This window comes from Lathyrus oleraceus, chromosome 1 (genome assembly GCF_024323335.1).
Source record: "Lathyrus oleraceus cultivar Zhongwan6 chromosome 1, CAAS_Psat_ZW6_1.0, whole genome shotgun sequence".
NCBI lineage: Eukaryota > Viridiplantae > Streptophyta > Magnoliopsida > Fabales > Fabaceae > Lathyrus > Lathyrus oleraceus.
This window is the reverse complement of record NC_066579.1, coordinates 224,803,343-224,810,283: the sequence shown is the minus strand read 5'-3', so window position 1 is coordinate 224,810,283 and position 6,941 is coordinate 224,803,343.

The window sequence follows — 6,941 nt, the reverse complement described above, 5'->3', positions numbered from 1 at the left end:
CAATGACATTGAGGATCATGGTCAAACAATCACAAACAGAAGTGGGATGAAGATTGGAAGTCAAGAAAAGAACAAAATATTTTTAGCATTTTTACTATTTGAAAATAAACTTGAATTAAAATATTTAAGAAAGGTCAAACTTCAAAATCACTTCAAATCAACTTTGAAAAGTCCAAGTGATTTATCCCAAGTCCAACAAGGTCAAACAAAGTTTGACAAAAAATTTCAGCATTTTTAAAAGTCAGAAACTATTTTTAATCAATTAAAAATGAATAAAAATAACCTAATTGAACTAAAATCTCAAATAAATCTCAAATCAATTAAAAAATTGATGAGAATATTTTTCATAGATCCATCATCATTCAAATAGGTTGAGAAAATATTTTTGTATTCACAAAAAATAACAAATGATGAAATAAAAAATATTAAAAATCATTTTTAGAAACTAGAATTAAAAAGAGAAATAATGCAATTGGTCCCATATTTTTTGGAATTAAAATGAGAGAGTTATGATTTTTTGAAGTTAAATGAAATAAAAGAAATAAAATGAATTAAATCAAAAATAGAAAAAACCACGAGCGTCTGATCAAGCCTCATTAATTGACGTGCCTGATCAGAAGGCTCTCAAGCGCGCGCCTACCATGTACATGAGTCAAGCGCGTGGTACCATGAATTAAATGGAGTCAAACATAACAAGGGTCAGGATTAGATCGTGACCAAAGGATCCAAGGGCTATGAGACCAGCCACGTGTGGACGGTGGTGGAAACCACCGTCTTCTCCGGTGAGAAGCCAAAGTCCGGCCACCAGTTGCAGGTTTTGCAACTTTAATCAATCCACACGATCTATACACCAAATTAAAGTTGGGGTGATGTACATCACCCCTGTGCCATTAGTTTCTCTTCTAAATCCCCATAGCAAAAGAAATCAGAAGGAGAAAAAGATGGTGTTCATGCTGAACTTCATAGATTTCATCAATTAAGCACTCAATAATGATGCCTCCATAGGGAGGACTTCAGACAACACAATGGCAAGTTCAATAGATCAAAGAGCAAAGAGATTCGAAGCAAAAACCAGCTGATGCACACCTTTGAATTGTGAAATTTTGAGTCCTTTTCCTTGGTTCCTTTTGCAACACAGAACTTCAATGGATCAGATGATGAAGGTTTAGGAACTTTAGATCTGAAGATTCAACCAAATTCAATCGAATTTCAGATCTGAATATTTTGAAGAAAATGGATTTAGTTCCTTTGGTATGGTTGGGAAATCACTCTTGCAGCATTTCAGGCGCCTTTAGGTTGAGTTTTGAAGTGAGCAATGCCTTCTATTTATAGCCACAGCTGATGCAAAGTCATGAAGAATTCGTGTGCATGAGAATTGGGTCCTCCATGCATGGGCCTGTACAGGCGCATGTGAGGCCCAAAACCTGGTGCAAATGGATGTTGAGCTTGTGTGGAGGAGGTTTGAACGTGTGATTTGCAAGGCAATGGCTTGTGCATGAAGTTTCATCATGAATTGCATAATTGTGCCTAAAACTTCATCTCTTCGAAAATGTCAATTAGAAAATCCAAACATAAGCATGTGGGTAATGGTTGGAAAGGTCTTGACATAAGGAACAAATGTTATGTTGGACAAAAACTCATTTGAAGTATGGAAATTTATGAAAACAGGCCATGAAGTTCATAGTGTAAAACATGCCTTTGAGAATTTTGTCAAAATGAAACAACTTCAAGCCCTTCTGTTTTGATGATGAAAACCTCAAATGGAAACACCTCCAACATAAACGTTGTAGATATTTTCAATACAATCAATATGGACTTAAATTTTGCATCATTTGGAGTTTTTATGAAGAAGTTATGGGCACTTGAAGTTGGACTTTTTTGCCTTTCAATGCATTTGGTCCAAAGTGACCTATAATGTTTTGCATTATCACATGTATTTCTTTTGAGATTTTGAAATTTTGTTCAACATAACATTTGAAGTAGACACACTAAAATATCCAATTCATTTTGTCCCACCTCCAAATCATGAAAAATGAATGAGTTATGTCCTTGGGAAGTTGACCCAAAATTAGGGTTTTAGTCAAAATGACCTATAATGTCTTGGAATGGATGATGACCTTCCAAGCTTCAAATCAATTTTTGATGAACATGAAAGTTGTTCATATTGTTCTTAAGAACATGTTTTCTTTTGGGGTCATCTCCATTTGACCAACACATAAAATGTTAGGTCTCAAGGCATTTCAAAATAGTCAGATGAATTGACTGATCAACTTTTCAAGTCCACAACTCTTATCTTGATGAGTTGATGATTGAGGACACTCAAATAAGTTCAAATATGCATGAAATGATGAATTAAAGAACTTCCCTTGATTGTTTTTGACCATGGGTTGAGGTTGCTTCATGAGCAAGGCATTGTTGATGATCAGATGAATTAGGGTTTCCTTGGGAGATAAACCTCAAACCCTTTGACTTGCTTTGATCAAAATGATGAATTGAGATGCTAGGGAGGCATATTTGATGGATGAGAGCTTTGGGGACCATTTCCATGATTGCCTTCATCTTCTCTTGGCCATATCATTGCACAAAGGATCACCTAGAAGCTTTTGGATCTTGTGACTGCTCAAGCTACAAACAAGAAATGTTAGTGACATATTTTTGTGCTTTTGGTTAGTAAATAAAATGAGAAAAGCAATGATATATAATTCAAGCATGCTTGGTGATCTCAAACCACTCACAAGAGGTCCCACCCAAAGGCAAGGGGAACTAAGATGCTTATGATCCTTGAGGCTTTGCAAATGCAATGTTATGATGCCATGAGGGATCTTAGGGCCAAAATTGGGGTCTTACAGAATGGACTTAAATAACAACATATAGTAACAAATTTTGGTCCCTAAGAGACCTCATGATGCATATGATATGAATGTTAAAATAATCTCTGTGGGGAAAATATTGCCACAAAAGAAAAGAATCCAGAGAGACTGAAAATCCATAGGAGCATAATGCATTCCATAAGGAAAACTCACTGGGGAGACAGAGACTCCGGGGATAAACAGTTGTGTGTAGGCTAGGCTATTCTTGCAGTAAAAGCATAATCTAGCAGTAAACGGAAGATGGAAGCCAATTGGAGAAGTAATAATTGCACCTATTCCATGACCTCGAGCATTAGAAGCACCGTCGAACACGAGGGTCTTGTAGCGGTGTATTCGTTACTTTATGATTTATTGACTAAATCAAAAGCAAAGCATACAAAGAATCGAGTCGCCACCGCACTTTTATTTATTCAATGGAAAGGTGTTAATTACACAATGGGAAAGTGTTAGGCACCCAAAACGTCCTAGGTACTCCTAGGGAGCCCTTTTCACAACTTGTTGTACGAAATGTTATTTGTTTATGAAATATTTATTGTGCAAACATGGATTGAAGGGATGAGAAAAGAATATACAATTTTTATTGTTTTTGTGTTTGAACGGATGAACCCGTTGCCTATGTACCTTTCCATGGAAGGTAAGGATCAAAACCCCGTAGTTCGGCTAAAAGATTTCCAAAATATGAGTGAATTGATTTTAAAACAAAAGCCCTAAGTTATTTCGTTATCCACGGGAGAAAACTCAACCTATGCAAACAACAAGTCCACCATGTGAGAAAAGCTTCAACTTGCTAGTGAGGGGTTAACCCTATAATAAGCAAGGAAGTCTTACAATTCAATCACTAAGGACAAAAGGTGAGATTAACATCAACAAACTGGGATAAATCAAACCTATGGCTAATGTATGAAAACTTATCAAGAATGGACAAAGCCACAAAACAATTGAGTGAGTGAAATTAACCAATTAGGATTTATTCACAAAAAGTGGTCAAGATATGATTAGGATTCAATTCAAAAGAAGTATTATGAAAATGAAGTTTGAAAAATCAGAGGCTTAAGGCCTAGGTTTCTAATTTGAAAACAAGTGAAAATGTTTGCACAATAGTTTTCTTGTTTTGGATTAACATGCAAATGGAGGTTTAAAGAAACAAAAGGTGGGAGAGTTAAGGGAGTAAAACTTCTTAGATGTTCACCTCTTGAGATCATATGTAGATGATTCAAGTGATTCCTTTGGGATAAGGCAACAAGCAAAGTAAATGGATACCGGATGCCAACCAATGGACTTATTCCAATCTCACAAAACAAAAATGGATATCGGATGCCAATCAATGGACTTATTCCAATCTCCTAAAACAAAGATGGATACCAGATGCCAATCAATGGACTTATACCAGTCTCCTAAAGCAAAAAGAAACATGGATACCAGATGCCAATCAGTGGACTTATACTAGTCTCACAAAGCAAAGAAACAAGGATACCAGATGCCAATCAATGGACTTACACCAATCTCCTAAAACAAAGAAACAAGGATGCCAGATGCCAATTAATGGACTTATATTGGTCTCCTACCATATCATAGGAAACAACTGCCAATCAATGGACTTATGCTTGCCTCCTCCATGGACAAAACAAAATGTTACAAAGTGATGAACAATGTTTATGAAATGATATACAAGTAATGAAGATACATGCACAAAGGCACACTCAAGCAAATATGCACAGATGAATCAAGTAATCAAACAAACAAATCAATTAGCACTCACTATATACAATCAATTAGGCTCAAGCAAGGTTAGGCTTTACAACCAACTGGAATGGGGTATTTTCAGCTCTTAACCCTAACATTGAGAGTTAGGGTGAAGCAGATGAAAAGGAGATGAGGGGTGTGCCTCATAGCTCTTATCCCTGGTCAGGGAGAGCTTTGATCAATGGAAAGTGTGGGAGTTCAGAAAGTTGGAAGTCTTCTCCACAAATGATTGACTTTATAAGATCTTGGGTTATTATTCACAATGCATCAACACATGGTGTGAGCAAGGTGAATGACACACTGAGTAGCAGGAGATGGATTACACATCTCTTTTATCTGCCAATTGCCTCATAAGAGGACTTCACCTGCTTGGCACAAAAATTAAACAATCACAAGCATTGCCTCTTAAGGAGGGCTTTAGACAGGTGCCTACCAATAACAGTAGGTCTTCCAGACTACATGAAGATTAGAGATTATACCTAAGTGGTTAAGCAACCAAGCAAAAGCAAAGTTCAAATGAACTTAAAGCAACTTAGGTACCTGTGGAAACACTAAACAAATCAGTACAACACTCAGACAAACAGACAACAGTCAATAAGCAACAGATGATCTCAATGTACAAAAATGTGTAAGCCATAAGGCAAACTCAAATGAGTTAGCATCAACCTGCAAAGCACACAAGTGTTAGTAATCAAAAACCCATGTCAATATTCACAAGATGAAGCATCATTAACTAGAGAACTTGGATGCTTTAACCTGAAATCAAAACTCAAATATAAGCAACAAACCACTAGGTCAAAGCCTAGGGTCAAAGATGGAGAAAAAATCCAAAACAGGGGCTGAAATTTAACACAAAGTAACTTCAAACACATATTGACAAATCCTAAAAAGGCTCATATCAAAATCATTCACCAAATGCATTTCATGATCAATTGAAGTTCAAGGCAATTTCAAAGCTCATATGTGATCAACATGAATGAAAAATTCAAATCAAAACATAAATGATTCAAATAAATATGAAAAAAATCCATGCACATCCAAGACATCTAACATGATCCACATACAAAAAATCAGAAGCATTGGACATCATTAGGCATGGAAATCAAGTTGCACAAGTTGGACAATCAAAGGTGTGACACAAATTGTCACACCAAGTTAGCACATGCATAAAACAGAAATGATGCATAGGAAAAATACCAAACCAAAACCAAAATGTCAAGAAATGTGTCTAGAATTAGCATGCAAAATTTCAGGTTCATTGGATAAGAAACAAGCATTTCACAATGAGATAAGCAAGGCAAGGTCACAATTAGACATATGATCAATCATCCTAGAACAATTTATTTTTCCAGCCAAGCACAACTTGTAAATTCATGCTTATAGAAAAGTAGACAAACCAAGGAGCATTGTGCAAAAAATTGGAGTGAAATTGATGCATTTTTCAATTTTATATGATTTTTCTAAGTTAAGGAAAAAATTGAAAATGGAAATGGACAAAGCATTGGAAAATAGGAGGGAAAACATGGAAAATGGATGCAAAATTTGAAAAAAATCACTCGGTAGGACTCGAACCATTGCCACATTTAAATTTGGCGCTCAACATGAAACGACGCCGTATTGGCCTAAAACCCTAGCGCTGCATGGCATTTCCAGATTCGTAGCTAATTCATGAATGTTCGTAGCAAATGCATGGCAAAATCGTAGCTAACCTGGAAACGATGAATGTTCATAGGTTGAAGATGAAGATCATGATGATCTTCATCTGAATTTTCCAGATTTTTCAAAATATGTCCAGAAAATAACAAGACTAACACCAAACGATTCATCATGTCATGTACATTCAAGATCAACAATCAAAACATGCAAAAACATCAAAACAAACTCGGATCGAAGAAAATTATTTCAACATGTCAAATGTTCAATCATCCATAACTAACTCAAAACAGCACCAAATCACACGATTCAAAGCTCAGATTCATCAGGACAACAAGATCTACAACAATATCCTAATGAATTTAAGAATTAGAGAAGTCGAATCCTGACCTCTTGAAGAACAGAAGTTGGAATCGTGCTCCACAAAGCTCAGCAATGCCTCAAATCTTCTCTACAATGCTTAATGAAGTGATTGATGATGAATTTGAAGCTCCAGCATACACGAATCCAGCTCAATTTGCAAAATCCATGGAACCTTCAAGCTTTGAATCTGGTTCAATATAGCACGGTTTGCTTTGATTCCACGTCCAATTCCACTCAAAAATGCATCCTGAGCATGAATCAATCAATAGAGAATGCTCTTGTGTGAAGAAATTGGAAAAAAAATTGAGAGAA